At 41.4% G+C, this 15,650-nt stretch overlaps 1 long non-coding RNA gene across 1 annotated transcript; it reads left to right on the forward strand.

Moving 5' to 3' along the window:
* The first annotated feature begins 527 nt into the window (after positions 1 to 527).
* Positions 528 to 9,182, forward strand: LOC122456042. Its single transcript, XR_006274657.1, has 3 exons — positions 528 to 629; positions 5,347 to 5,457; positions 6,813 to 9,182. It is a non-coding gene; the product is annotated as an uncharacterized LOC122456042 (long non-coding RNA).
* The last annotated feature ends 6,468 nt before the right edge of the window (positions 9,183 to 15,650 follow it).

The following is a 15,650-nucleotide window of genomic DNA, read 5'->3' on the forward strand; positions in this document are numbered from 1 at the left end:
AAAGGAATAGACATTTTAAAGGCATACATTTCTTCCCACACATAACTGAACATTCCCATACCAAAAACTTTTGAGTTAATGTTTTAGACTACAGATCACGGTTATGCAAAACATAAAAGGAAAGAATTACAACCGTTCTGCAGTTCCCTCTCCCTGCCTGTGGTGGTGGGAGGGAACCAATGTCGTCTGCCACTTCCTAGGTAGAATTTTGTTACCTTAGCTCCGTCAGGATTCAATTCCTCACTCTTTTTTTTTTCCCCGTCTTTTGTTTTGTTCTAAAAACAAACCTTTCTTTATGAATTTTGTTTGGCAGCCTCACATCTCTGCTGCCTGAAATGGTGGATCCAAAACCATAAGCCCAGCCTGTCTTGTAATGGATTAATTCCCTTCAAAGATGGCCACTGCTGCTGACTGTTTTGCCTTGTGAGAGCCATGTGCCTAATCACTGCTTGGTCTGCCCCTATCTGTGGACACCTGTCTAAACTGTATCATCTTGAGAAATCCATGAAGTGCACCTCCATTCCTTCAGATTGGACACTGAGCTCCAGAATGGACTGTCCACGAAGACCCAGTTTCAGTATCCCTGGTACCCACGATTAGTACCGGAAAGAGACTGGCCCAGCGTTAGGGTAAGTGTCCTGTTTGCCAAAACCCAGGTCTGCTCCCATGGCACCTGTGGCACTATAGGCTGGTACTGCCTCTCAACTCAGAGGCAGGAAAGAACAGCTCATTGCACTATGCACATCTCCCAAGACAAGAGAAGCTGAGGCTACTAGCCTTCCCTCTCTTCCCAGAAGCATAACACATAACCCTCTCAAGTGTCACTGTCAGCTTCTGGTTCAACACTGAACGGCTTTGAGACAACTACAGTACCTACATCATTATTTTTATCAGGCTTGACTGGAATAATCACCAACCAATGTGTACTAGAGGCTATCTCCAGAGTATACTCCACCAGTTCCAATCCCTGTCCACTTCCCACCATCCTTACCTGCCCTTTTCAGGGATGCTTTTCCCTGAGGAATAACTGAAAGAGGAGGTGGCTTCCCAGACTCCGCTTTTGGATAGCACACTTACACAATTTAATTAATTAAAATACAAAGGAGCACTAGCCTTCTCCTAACTGCAATGGGAAGCTTCACAAACCCAGGAGGGGCTTATTTTTGGAGTCAACATAAAAATCTGATTTTCCTGACTGTCCAAACTGCACACACAATTTTAATTCTAAGATGATACTAGTAACAATGTAGGACTTTTTTTTCTTATTATTCTGTTTAACTAGAGTGTGTCTGACATTTTCTATTGTATGATTTCCTGGTTGTTAAATTATGAAATTAGCTATAAAATTAAACTTTGTTAATTTACTGATTGCATAAGACAACATTTGGTAGATCTTTGGGTAACATCAGTTTCAAATAATACAAGGTTCACAGATATTTGATAATTCAATGTGCAAAGGCATTTACCCTTCCCATCTGCTGCTTTTTTTAAATGCTCTTTGCAAGGTCTATGGAGGTTTTAAGCTTTAATCTTAGTTACACGCTTTTTTCAAGCTGTTGTTCACCTTTTTTAGATGAAAAGCACTCCATGCTTAAGGTTGGAAATATGAGATTCTTTGCTACACATTGAATTCAGATTCAGTTTAAGCCACGTCTGCTGTAAGCTCTTGTTATATTGAAGGAGAAAGTACAGATCAGACAAAAATTTTCAGAACACATTAACATCTTACAATCATTTTTTTTGTGGTGGCGTAGCCACGTTGGTCTCTCTCATCAGTTTTTTGACAGTTAATGGAGCTATTCTTAGTCATGGTTTCAGAACAATTGTAAAATAATGGAGCAGTGATGCATTGGCAGAATGATTGTGTTAAATCACTCATTTTGTGTTCCGTTAGATATCTTAGATAAATTTGGATAGATCATTTTATGCATTTTATATAAAGTATAGTGCAGAATGTTAGCCTATAGGTGGAGTGATGGCAGCTTATTAAACAGCTGAATTTAATCAATCCCTACTACTGGATAGGAAGCACATGTTAAAATAGCTATTTTTCCTAGAGACAAATATCCTAGCAACGAACCAGCTAATGTGTCCATATACCACTGCCCTCCATTAGATGCAATCAAAACTACTCCACTGTGTGTCAGTCTACTCATTCCCATAATTAATGGGAATTATCCTCCAATGTAATTGGTAAAAGTCTACACTTTTGGAGCAGGGGGATCTGAGTTCTATTTCTGCTGTTGCTGTGAAGTTCCGTTTGGCTATTGTGTTGAAGATGACCATGAAATCTTACGTAGCTAGAGATTTGTTACAATATGCATTATATACGGCTTCATTTTGAAGTAAATAATAATGCAATGTATTGCTTTATCATACTATTCTGTACTTTTGGATAGATTAAAGCAAATGTGCTGTTAATAAATTTTGCTTGCATCATGTCAACCAAATTTTTTTAAACATTATGCACGTGAACATGGGCTGTGATCTATTGCTGGATGGTGCAAAATTATTTTGAGTGATTTATTTTAGACAATAGGATTTGATAAAATAGAAAAGATCAGTACATATCTACGTCTTCAGGTTAGAAAATGTGGTTGGGTTATTATAACTCAAACATTGAACATATAACTATAGAATTGCACTTTATTGAAATGTGAAAGCAATGCAAGAATTGCACATTCATTCCAAAGGCCTTCACAAATTATGCCCAACTTCATCTGAGCTGTGCCAGTATCTGAAAAGCCCTCATACAATGAACTGATTGTTACTCCAGATACATAACTGAAGAATGAGACACTAAGTCATGCTGGCTATGATTTGAACATGTCACTCCAGAGTTTTTTACCTCTTTCTGGGACCACTAATCTAATCTCTACAAAGCAATCTTATTCTGTAATCAGCCTGCTATATCTTGGGGTGTTCATCTCTCCCTGTGGCAATACTAATCTACTTCCTCCTGGTATCATTTGAGGAGAGTAATCAACTCCCTTGCCTCTGAAGACTTGCTTCCCCCTCTTCTAAGAGCTGAAGTTAGCATCCTTGCTTCTGGAGTATCCAACAGTGCTTATCCCTAGTGTAACAGTCTGTACATCCAACTCCAGTTATGTTGCATAAAATCAAACCTTTATTTGTGATCTCTTTATTTTGATAGAGAATGTGCAAATGAATGTTTGTAAATAAACACATCTATTCTGACAAAAATACTGCTAGAGGTGTAAAAAGCTTATGTTAAAGTATGGAAACATTACCTACAACATAAATGATGTAAATTTTTCTCTCCCTGTTGACAGTTTGTTGGGACTTATCCTAACTTCTAGGAAACTGACAAAATTCTGTGTTCACTATCTAGTAGGAAAGAAGTGTGTGCTTTGTTCAAACGTTTGCCAGAATATTGACTCCGTTTATTAAAAAGTTTCTTGCTCAATCCAATTGACTAAATGTGACCCTTAGAGAAATAGGAGGCATCTCATTAAAACTTATTAGTATCTTTTTTTCCTTCACAATATGCAGGAAGATAAGGAATTTGTTTTAACTCTTCATACATACAATTCAAACTTTGTTAATCTGCCATATTGCAAATGACAATGCTGCTTACTGTACTCCATAGATCAACAAATGTTTTGCAAAACAATCCAGCTGCTTCTCTGACATTTCTGCTGTATTGTGTTCAGTTAGAACAGTATCCTTCTTTATGCTTTTAGAACTACAGCATCTGGTGGTGTCAGGAAGCTTTCCGTTTCCCTCAAAAAGAAAAACAAAGATGCAGGAAAGACACCGCCTTATTGTGCACAATTATTCAGCTCCAGTTCTGTGATCAGTAAAACAATTCCTTTCTATTTCTACATAAACACACTTTTTTTCTGGAGGGAGCTTGCCTAGCTTTGAGAGTTGGAAGTAAATATATTTTGAAATTAGACATTTCCCATGCTCTGTCACAATGGCCTGTAGTAATTAATTACCCATTGATCATTTTTTGAAACTACTAAATAATTCAAATGAATTTAAACACACAAAATGGAAGCTGCAAGACCAGAAACATAAAAACATCCTGAAGCCAGACACTGAGTGCTGTTTTAAAACATTTATTGAGAGAAAAATGCACTTAAACTGCATTGGATTTCTTAGATTTCACTTTAAAAAATGCTTTGCTCAATAGCTCCTGCTCTACATGTTTTCCCATTTGGACGAACTTTATGGTTACCTTGGCCTTTCCAGACTATCAAAGCTTTTGCCTGAAGCTCTCTAAAGTGACTTTGGAACTGAAGTAAAGATTGGAGTGACCTGAACACTGAGCTGTTTTCAGACCCTCTATATGTTTAACTGTTATGGGACAGCTCTTTATATGGAGAAAATGCATAATGGTTGGGTGTTGTATAAATGTTTCATTGGTATAAGTTTGGGATGAGTGTATTAGCCCCAACTGTTTGTTTATACAGAGAGAATGCATAATAACTATTCATGATTAAAGCTGATCAGATGTGTTTAAACAGACAACCTAGCTAACTCCGTTGAGGGTTCAAGTTACAATTCAAGGTGAAGTTTGAGGCTGTTCTTTTAGCTTTAGCTGGGTAAGAGGGCTGGAGCAGCATACAGGGACTCACAGGATATTTTAACATTGCAATTAAAAAACCCACAGCACCAAGTCTGAGCCCGGGTCAGCTGACTCGGATTCTCAGGGCTCAGATTGTGGGACTATGAAATCGTAGTATAAATGTTCAGGCTCAGACTGGAGTCAGGGCTCTGAGACCCTCCCATTGCCTCAAGTCAGCTGACCTTTTCTGGCAGCGCAGACATACCCTAAATGTCCTGGTTGCATCCTTGGGAGGATTCCCTTGATGCAGATAGTATGGAAGACTGCTGTAAGGCTGACCTTTTGAGGACCCCATCTCAAGCCCTGGTTTAGGAGATGTGCTGGGGTTTGCACTGGCACGGGTAGAAGAAGGTCTGGGGCCGGGCCACATTGTTGAGCACTATGATATTCTGGGAAGCTCTGAGGGGCATAGGGCAACCCTGGGACCCTTCTATGACTTAGGCTGCAAGCCTTAAAGGCACCTTAGCCTGTGTCCCTTTGAGCTGTGAGTTAGATGCAGCATGGAATTTCAACCTGTATGTTTAGTTACACTGTAAGCTCTTTGGGGCAGGAGTTGTCTTTTGTAATGTGCTGAGTGTGGTGGAGCCAGGATTTCTGGTCACCACCACAACACAAATGATTAGTAATAATACAAATTAGCCTTTTGACTTGCAGGCAACTGGCTTGATAAACTAGTAGGAATTCACTTTTTTCCCTCCAGCATATTCACCCACTGTTTACAGTTGGAATCCTTTTCCTATCCCATTCAAAAGGATCCAGTGCTATCATGTTTAGAAATATGAACAGGAATAACTTGCAAACAGATTCTTTTGAGAAGAGCTGTAAAAAAAATCCAGTTGCAATGAATACTATAAATTATAGAGGTTAGTCAGAAATCTTTTTGGTTTGCTGCAATATCCTAAGCAAAGCACTTTAAAAATCTTCTTAATGTTTTGTACGTTCTAGCTAGCAATCACAAGTTCCATGGGCCGGATTCTGCATTCCATTCATTTAAACCTCCCACTGACTTCACTGGAAGTTTTCCCCAAATCAGAAAGTATTGTATGTTTCAGTGGTGTTTAGCCTGTGACAAGCTTTGGAAGATCCCTTGGGATAAAAGGTGCTATATAAATGCCAGGGCCAGCTCCAGGCACCAGCAAAGCAAGCATGTGCTTGAGCGGCACATTTCCAGGGGTGGCATTCCGGCCATCCTTATTCCCCCCCCCCCCAGCCCCGCTCAGTCAACCAATGAGCCCCTGCGTGGGGTGGGGTGGCAGGCTCAACTCGGGGGTCCTGGCCCCGGGGGCAGTCTCTGTCCTAGCCCCCCACTGCCAGGGGAGTGGGGCGATGTGGCTCCTCCCCCTCATTTGCCCCTGCCGCATGTGTCACAAGTGGTGAAGGAGCCTGAATGGAGCGCAGCCCGGGATTGGGGCAGGACCCGCGGCCAGTAAGGGACCAGCTTCCCCAGGCAGCTCTGTGCTTCCCCTCCCCACAGCTGACCTGCGCCCCAGCTGCTCTGTTGGTTACTGTCCCCTGTGCGGGGACGGGGCTGGGTCTGAGATCTGGCTGGGGGTCCACGGGGTGGATGTACAGCCCCAAGCACCTCACTCCAAACACTGCTATAGCATTACGCATTCTTTTAATGTTACTAGTATCAGTGGCTTCTGGTGAGCGCAATCTCTCAAAACTGAAATTACCAAAAAAAAAAAAATTATTTGAGGTCCACCATGTCTCAAAATCATTTGCCAGGACTTGCATTAATTTCAATTAAAGGACCATTGCAAAAAATTTAGATTTCACTGAATTATTAAGACTACGCAAGTATAAAACCAGAAATATTCAGTTCATATAAATTCTTTTAATTTATGAGAAACTGGGCACACCGGAAGACACTAACGTTTTTCATTACAGTGTATAGTTGAACCCAAATTGTTTGTAATTGTGATTTTTGTTAAAATTAAATGAATACACTAGTAGGAAATTGTTTTATTTCACTAACTCCAAATTCTCTGTTTTCATTTTTTTAAATTTTAAACAAAACAAAACAACATTGCAAAGTGCAAACGTGTAAAAGCCAAAAAAAATAAAAAAGGGGGTGGACAGCCAAACATTTTTTTGCTTGGGGCAGCAAAAAACCTAGAGCCGGCTCTGATAAATGCAAACTATTCTGCTTTTGAGTTGTGTGTATGCTATGCAAATGAATGTTCTGTTAATAATTCCAGTCATTTTGTTGTTACAGAGAGCGCCTGTGAAATATACAGCATAATTTGGCAGTAGAAATCTTATCTGAAAAACAAGTTTAAAACTCTGTTCTTAACTAAAGTCTTGGGATATTAATTTTTATGGAGCCTGGAAGACTACTTTGATTCTCTTATTTTCAGTAGTAAAACAGAATACTGTGTTTCTGACAGGCACATGGACTACTGATTTTTAGAAAAAATAATTGTCTTCCAGACTTTGTTCCAAATCAGTGAAATAACTTTTGAAGAATTACACATGGTAGTCAGTATTTGTTAATGGGAGAATTTATAAACTGAATATCCTTAGCTCTGAAATGACAGACTCCAAATAATGACTAATAAATCCTGAAACACGTCTATATTTTAATCTATCCAATATATAATATTTCTGAAGAGCTAAGAATACAATCAAGTGTCATTTTCTGTAATTATTAAAACCCTGACTTTAAGATTGCACATAGTTCAGTACCTCTGTCAAAATCGATATAGCACTAAGAAATGGAGCAGATTACAGGTTGTATTTGTCTTTGATCTAACCATAATTTTTTTGATATCTCTATCCTTCATTTCATTTTTTTGTTTGTTTTTCTTCCCTCCCCTGCATAGGAAGCCCTTACTTGGGATTACAGGATTGGGCATTTATGTGACATTTTGGATTCAATAACAAGAGATATTAAGTATTTAGCAGATCACTGCAATTGTAGAGTATTTAGCAAAACCATCAATACTGAATGGAGCATATCACTTACAGTCAGGCATGGCTTCACTGGGAGTTTTGGCTGTATAGAGATTGCAAGCTTGGACATTTCATCACTTCCTTCCATTTGTATTCTTTGTGGCACACTCCACCCCCTTTTTTGCTGACGCTACTCATTTTGATTTTTGTAGTTGGAGCCATTATTATTTAGTTTCAAGGGAAGTAATTTAATTTTAAAAAACAAATAAGTAAATAAATAAAGCTAGTACTGCTGCTTTCCTATCTTTAAATGGATGAGCCAATTACAGGAAGAAAAATTACCTCGTATGTTAAATTACTCACTCTTCAAAATGAATACAGAAGAAACCAAAAGACAAAGGATTTTAAGGATTCAAAATAAGAATTTGGAAAACATACTCTGATTCCTTCAGTGTAATGAATCACATTAGCTTTGCTAACTGAAGGTCACACACAACCATAAATCCATAGTAAAAGGGCTAGGTCATAAACTATTTCTTTTACACTTCGCTTCCTACTAATAGCTACTAGAAATGAATTATGTGGCCCAATTATTATGTACATGGTAATAGCTGACATTGTATAACGTCTGCAATTTTCCATTATACCAAATAAGCAAAAATTCAAATATAAAATGCCAATACATACAGCCATTTTCCAATACAAAGTGCTTCCTTTTCAAGGCTCTTTAGTTTTTTCTGATGCTTATGAGTGCGATTCTCCTTTTCTGTTCAGTCTAAGCACTCATGATTCAGCTGGTGGTTTTTCAAAATGGATGTACTCAATCTGCCTGCAGGTACACTCAAGGAGGCCCACTGAAAATCTGACCCATCTGAGCAGGCTTTGTGAATGGCCCTAGTGGCCTTGTTGCATTTTGCACTATAGTGTGCAGCAGCTCCAGGTTTAGGAATGACTGTAGCTTGCTCCTCCTGAGCAGATGGAACTTTGGAGCTTCTCAGAAGGGAGACTGTTGGGTTCATGGCAGAATGGCCACAGCTTCATGACTCTTGAACTGAACAGCAATGTTATAGGAAGCGCTAGTCAGCTACTTTCCTAGCAAAAGGAAAATGCTGTGAGTATCCCTGTCGAAGTGAGAAGCTTCATGAGGAAAATAGTTCTCAACCCTAGAAGAAAATGGACAGAGATCCGTAAAAGCTTCAGTTGCAGGGAGAGAGAAATCAGTGCAAAATATTTAAATTGTAAATATGTTACATGTGTACTAACTAAAGCATGAGAGTGCCTTCTGGGACATAGGCTTCATTTTTATATTTCTCTAAACTTAGTCTTCATTGTACTGGTTCGAGTGGCAGAATCTCAGATACATAGAAAATGGAAAAACTTCAAAAGTGATTGTTACAGTCTCTGTCTGGGTATGCTAGTCGCCTGAGGGAATAAAAATCACCTTCGTTTGTGCATTTTGTGATGGCAAATTTGACAGTCTTTTGAGTATTAGGGTGGGGGTTTTGGCTTATCTGAATTATTAAAATATAACATTGTTAAACACATTCAGTATGAACTTCAAACTTTCGACTTCAGCTGCTAACATTAAACCAAAAATAAAATGCATCCGTTGACTATAGTTGTTGGACTTTGGATCAGTCACCCTTTGAAGAAGGAGGATGTGTGTTCTGCATAAATCTGGGCTAGACTTAAACACACGGGGTCACTTGCATGCTGAATTTGAAGTTAAGATTAGGCACACGCACAAAAATAGAAGAAACTACAGTGAGGTTTAAAAAAAATTCAGTATAAAGTTAAAGTTTATTGCCAGTACTGTTCTTGCAGATCAAAGCTATGCTAATCTGGTCTAGAGTTAATTTAATATTTTGCAGCCTCTTTGTTCCCTTGGTGCATGTTTTAGGCATTAATATTACTCATTCACATTTACAGTAAAATACTTTTGGAAAAAAGTCCTTTGCTTTGCTGTGGCCTCCTGAGGTGGAAAGTCACAGAGATGTTAAGTCTCACACTGCTTGCTCCAACTTGATTAGTTGGATGGAAGAACTGTCCTAGTCCTATCTCATAACATGCAGTGCTCCCTCAATAAACTGCCTGCTCTGAGGAAGGCTATTTTACCTAGAGGTTGAAACTGTCCCAGATGTTCTCCTGGCCTTCTCTATATGGTACATATAGGAAGCTTGATACATATTTATATATGTTACGCAGTATGGTGCGGAGCCTTGAAGAGGGATTTTCACTTGAGGGATGCATCTGTAGAATTGGAAGGTCTTTCTGGAAAATGTGCTTTACAGCCCTGTTTTCATGCAGGGGACTCAAACTTGTTCTGTGAGGTGGGCTGAATTCTATATTTATTTATAAGCCAGGAAGTAAGTTTAAGAGTGTATACCTCTCAACCCACAACAGAATTACCTGTGGGAGTTTGATACAAGGGTCAAGGGTAGCTTATAGCCTTTGTCCAGATCTATACTGGGATCCAGGGCCAGATTAACCTTTTGTGAGCCCCAGTGTCAAACATTATTTGTGAGCCTGCATGTAATCATTGTGGGCCTGGTGGGGCAGTGCCATTGGTCCCATAGTATACCCGGTACTGAATCTCAGAGACATTTTTCATTTTGATCACACACCTCTGCATGACTATATGCATTGCCATACACAGTTCCCTCAACCCCCCAGTTTTTCTCATTGAGCTGTATGTTCATGTGGGTTTACCAGTGTCCAGTGAGCAGAACTTTCATAGTGATCAGGGGAAACTCCCCACAGATTTATCTCCTTCCTCATTTAGATCTTCTATAGCCTTGTTTCCAGGACCACCCTATTTCACCAGTCACAGTATGTGGTCCTAGTCTCAGCTCAGAGTTCCAAAGCCAGCAGATACCTGATCAATTCTGACAAATCCCTCCCTCAGCACCCATCCTGCCATTTGAGCAAGCCACTTGCAAACACCATTTCCCCAAAGTGAGGACTTAGCCCCTGGAAACCTGAAGTCACCAGCCTTTCTCCCTCTGCTACCATCTACATGCTAGTCTACTACCTGATCACCACCACCTCTCCCCAGGCCTGTTTCCCTTCTATCTTGGACGCTATTCTCCCCTGCAAGCCTGACCTGCTTCCTCTTTCCCTGCTTCCCTTGACATTCCTTTCTTATGGGTGACCTCTGTTCCTTGAGGTTAACTCCAGTTTCTTTATCTGCTCCTAGATTAATGGCCCCCAGAAGTCACAGACCCACCTGCAGCTTCTCTGGCTAAAGCCATGGGGCCAATCGCCAGAGGCCAGCCTTAGATAGCTGTAGCTACTAGTCTAAGGAGGCGTGGCAATTCCAAGGCTGAGCATGCCTGAACCTTGCAACGGCGGCACTATGGACTCTAAATCCTCAGCGCTGGCCCTAGGCAGCTGCATACTCTGCAGTTAGGCACTTCCCTCCTCTAGGCCATGTCTTTAAGTTCCTGAGATGCCCATCGCCTGCAGCAGAGGCCACCAATTCCCATGCACCCCTCAGCTAGCACGTAGTCGAGCAGAAAGTGCAGCCTGAATGATTTTGGAGGCTGTCGTACTAGGAGGTTCCCATCCCTGAGCAGCAGCTCTGCCACAAGCTCACATGGTCCCGTTCTACTGTGGTACCAGGACCCTATGAAGACAGTGGAGTTACCCCGTGTATAACCAGTTCTGTCCAAAGCCTGCTGCAGTGGAGCGGGAGTTTTTTCATAGTCTTTAATGGGCTGTGTATAGAAGCAAGGACCCCATTCTAGACTCTAGTAGCAAAGTGCATTCTATGCTGCACTGGTTTACTGTTGTAACAGGAAGGTCTCACAATACCTAGTGAATAAGCAACACCTCCTACACCACCTAACTTTTTCTCAGAGTCTTCTCACCCAATTACTAAATGTAAACCTGTTAGCTTACCAGGGCTGAAAATATCAGATAGTATGGTTACAAAAGCAAGGCACTTCTGAATTCAGTAGGAATTTTGGATGTGCACAGCACACAGACAGTTTCCTGCGTGGTTACAAAACTGCAGCAAAATGGAACAATTTTCAGCTTGTGTGATTGGAGGCTATCTGGATCCATATTATAAGACTGCCCTACATAAAAGTTGAGGTGTCTTTTTGTTATTCTTTTGTTCCACTCTTTGTTTCTGTGGGGAATTTGCCAATGCAATATTACTGTCTTCTTTTTAAACAAACAAAACTAAAAAAAATGGTAATGGCTGTTGAAAATAGCAATTCCAGCCCTAGTTAGCACTGGGAAGATGCCAGCATTTGTTGCTCAATTTTATCCTACTTTTTCTACAGCAAATTACAGTCTATCAGTATATTTCATTTGGGAGAAATGAAGTAACAGCAGCCTAAATTGAGCTTGAGCACTCCTGAATTTTGAGGGTGTTCAAATCTGGAAGGTAGGTACTAGATTCCATTTCTGAATATTAGTTAAATCTGGAAAGGAAAAGCCAGTTCCTGCTTCCATGGCTCAGAAGTGGAAATCCTCCTGTACTGTATCTAAAGCTGCCCAGGTCCTCTAGTCCAGCCTTCCCTCCCTTACTTTACTTTTCATTTTAACTTCTGGTGGGATCCACATACCTCCCTTCAGAAAGAGAGGTGCACTGTCCATTTAGTCCACCCAATTCCTTTTTTGTGGGCTGCCAGGCAAGGTCACACCAGCATCCCTAATGCAGTCTGGGGAAGTCTTCTGAGGGTGATAACTGGGCCAAAACCTTCTACTCCTTGGGCATACTTGTTCCCCATTCACAGTGCCACACCCTTCCAGGGCTGCCGGGGGCAGGGGGGGAAAGTGGGGCCATTTGCCCCAGGCCCCCGGAAAATATTATAGTATTGCAACTTTCTTTTATGGAAGGGGCCCCCGAAATTGCTTTGCCACAGGTCCCCTGAATCCTCTGGGTGGCCCTGCCCCCTTCTTGCAGCCAGCTCTCTATTCACAGCAAGCTGTGGTGCATGGGGGGGTCTCACAGCTTCCTCACTCCCTCCCCCTCCCTTTCCTCTTGATAGCTGCCAAGGGAATGCTGGGAAATGAAGTTCATTCCCTGCTCCAGGGCTGGATCTATAGGCAGGGAGCTAGCCAAGGAACTACAGTTCCCAGGGCCCCATGGGTTCTCAGCTCCCATGTTGGATCCCTGGCGCTCCAAGGCTCACTCTCAGAGCCTTGGCTTCTGCTGCACTGCAAGAGGGGAGGAAATGAGTGTTGAGTGTTCTGAGCTTGGGCCCGGTGCTATGGAGCCATTGGCACCATGGTAAATCCAGTACTGCTGGGATCGCTTTGCCAGTATAGCTACATCAGTATGCTATAGCCGCATCCACACTTGGAAGGCTTTGCTGGTATAACAACAAAACTGTGTTTTTGCCAGTATAGCTTAGTCCTGGTAATATTTCCAACCACCCCACCAAAATAAAAATGAAAATGCTATATTGGTAGAAGAGCAGCTATACAAGGAGCTTTTTCTGGACAGCTATCAGTCACAAATCACACCTCCTCACATTCTTGACGGACAAAGCTATGTCAGCAAAAGTTTGTAGGGTAGCCTGGACTTTTATGCAGTAACTGAACTACTGGTGCTTTGCCTGATGCTCTGAGTACAGGGTTGTGTGTATATGTGCCATCTGGGAAGAGCCCGTCTCCTCTTGCTTCTGTAGATGGGAAGTGGGGAAGGGAGGAGTACCTTGCTACCAACTACTTCCAGGTGTGGCTTGCTCCACTCCCCTGGTATTGACTAAGGCTATATTTTCACTTAAAATGCTATAGCTACACAGCTTCTGCTTCCCTAGACACTCGCTACAGTGACAGGAGGGTTCTCCAATTGCTGCAATTAATCTACTTCCCTGACAGGCAGTAGCTAGGTTGATGGAAGAGTTCTTCTGTCTACCCCGGCTTTGCTATGCCAATGCAAGTTTTCAGTGTAGGCCAGCCCTTAGCTCTGCTGGCCAGCCGGTTGCAGGCTCTACCACCTTTCTACCACCTTTTTTTATCCCAGGGATTTGGCTATGGAATGCAGCATGCTGCCCCCGTTCTCTTGCCTACCTCTGGATCCAAGGTGCAGGGAGCTGCACAGGACCATCGTGGGTGGTGTTACTCTCCTGGGCAGCTGCAACCAGGCCCTGACAGTCTCCGCTCTAAAAAGCTTACAGGCAAAAGATTCAGCCTCTCACTTCCCTCTCTCCCACCCCTTCTCCCATTCTATCTGCTAAAATGATCAACTACAAAATAGTTGGTTAAATAGCTCACATTTGAAGTGTCACCATTAGCTTAGAGTTCACATCTTGATGAGATGAATTTGAGGCAGAAAATTTCACACCTTTGAGCTGTTGTTTATAGCTGTCTGCAGAATCAAGACAACAGAGTTTCGTATTTTGAAAGCTTTCTTTGCAGTCACGAGGCTAGAAACTTTTTTTTTAAATTAAAAATCAAATTCTGAAAAAATGAAATGTATTTGTGGTTCCACATGAAACATTAGATGGACCAGCTCTGGTCCAGAAACACTGTTTGCACCACACCTGACCTAAAAGGAATCTTAGAACTTGGTGAATCTGAGTGAAATTGTGGACCTGTGTCAGTGTCGTCAAATTGTATTTGCTCTCTTTTCTGGCCTCGTTGGGTATGCTGTCATTTGACACCTGCAGCTGGCCCATGCCACGTGACTCAGGCTCACTGGGTTCGGGCTAAGAAGCTGTCTAATTGCGGCGTAGACATTTGGACTTGGGCTGGACCCAGGCTCTGGGACCCTCTCACCTCAAAGGGTCCTGGAGTCTGGACTCCAGACTGTGCCCCAACATCTACACTGCAATTAAACAGCCCCTTAGCCCAAACCCCAGGAGCCAGCCGCGGGTGTCTAATTGCAGTGTGCACATACCTTTCCAGTCATTCACAGCTCTCTAATTCAGGGTGTCGTTTATTTTGTATTGAACTAATGCAAATCAAGTCATATAATTACTGTAGAGTAGAAATAATTAAATGGCTATTTCCAACATTTCAAGGTATTTTCACTGGTAAGTGAAGCTGTTTAGTTTTTGTCAGAAGGGAGAACAGAAAAGGACACTAACCTTTTTTGTGACCTTTGCTCAAGGGAGCTGGCAGAACTCAGAGAACATTTTTTTTTAAGTTGCTAATAGAAGCCTAGTTTGTTCCCAAACCATAATTTAGAAGCTTTTGTTTTTTTTTTCTGCCTGCTGCAGACCAACACAAATTAAGTTCAATTAGAACTTGAAATTAGTTCAAAACAAATGAAGGTTTTTCAACACACATGGTAAATTATAAGCATTCCCAGTCCTCTCTTTAAAACCAGGCTGTCATGTTGAAACAGGGGGACTGCATTATACTGAGTGTAAAATCTTTGTCTGATAGAGAGTAGGAGGTATAAGATATTGATTTAAAAGGTTCTGAGGCAAACCAATTAGAGGTTCATTGACAACACAGTGACCATTCATCTTCCAGATTAAATGTAAAATTAAGATCCTGACCATTCGTGGTCATTTAAAACTCCCAAAGAATCTTTCAAGACTGTTGTCCTGGTCAAATTCCAACTTGTCATAATTACATTCTTCCTACCCCTACCCTAAAACCCAACAGCAGGTTCAGATGGAACAAATTTATTCACCATTTGCTGACCTAACTACTGTGGTCGTGTTGCAATGCACTATTAAGCTGTTGCTGCCTTTCAGCTTATGAGTTGCTTCATTTCAGTGGTGTATGAAGTGATTTGTGGGCATAGTTTGTACTGTGCTTTGAGACCAAAGGTACTGTATGAATGTTATCATTTTAGCCCCAGAATATCTGAGAACTGTGTGGAGGGTGTTTTAGAGGCGCAGTATAGATAAAACTAGTTGCTCTCAAATGGTGAATAGGTAAAAGGCGGGAGATGCTGTTGGACAGATAAAAGGAATAGTATATAGGGAAATGAAGTGCTTATAGTTTCAGGTACTGGTTGGCACTGAATATGATTCAAAGGATTGTTTCACTGTGCAGCAAAGCATAAGGAGAGAATGCTGGGAAGCAAAAGAAGGATATATATTTATTGTAATAGGAGACTCAGTCATATGCTGTGTGTGTAAAAAGGGGTTAGCTAACAGGATTGTTGTTAATCTTCCAGAAGCAAAGATGAAGGAGGTTGCAGAGAGACCTAATACACTATTCAAGAGATTTGATGTTCAGCCTCTTG

The sequence above is a fragment of the Dermochelys coriacea genome, chromosome 10 (assembly GCF_009764565.3).
Source record: "Dermochelys coriacea isolate rDerCor1 chromosome 10, rDerCor1.pri.v4, whole genome shotgun sequence".
Lineage (NCBI taxonomy): Eukaryota > Metazoa > Chordata > Testudines > Dermochelyidae > Dermochelys > Dermochelys coriacea.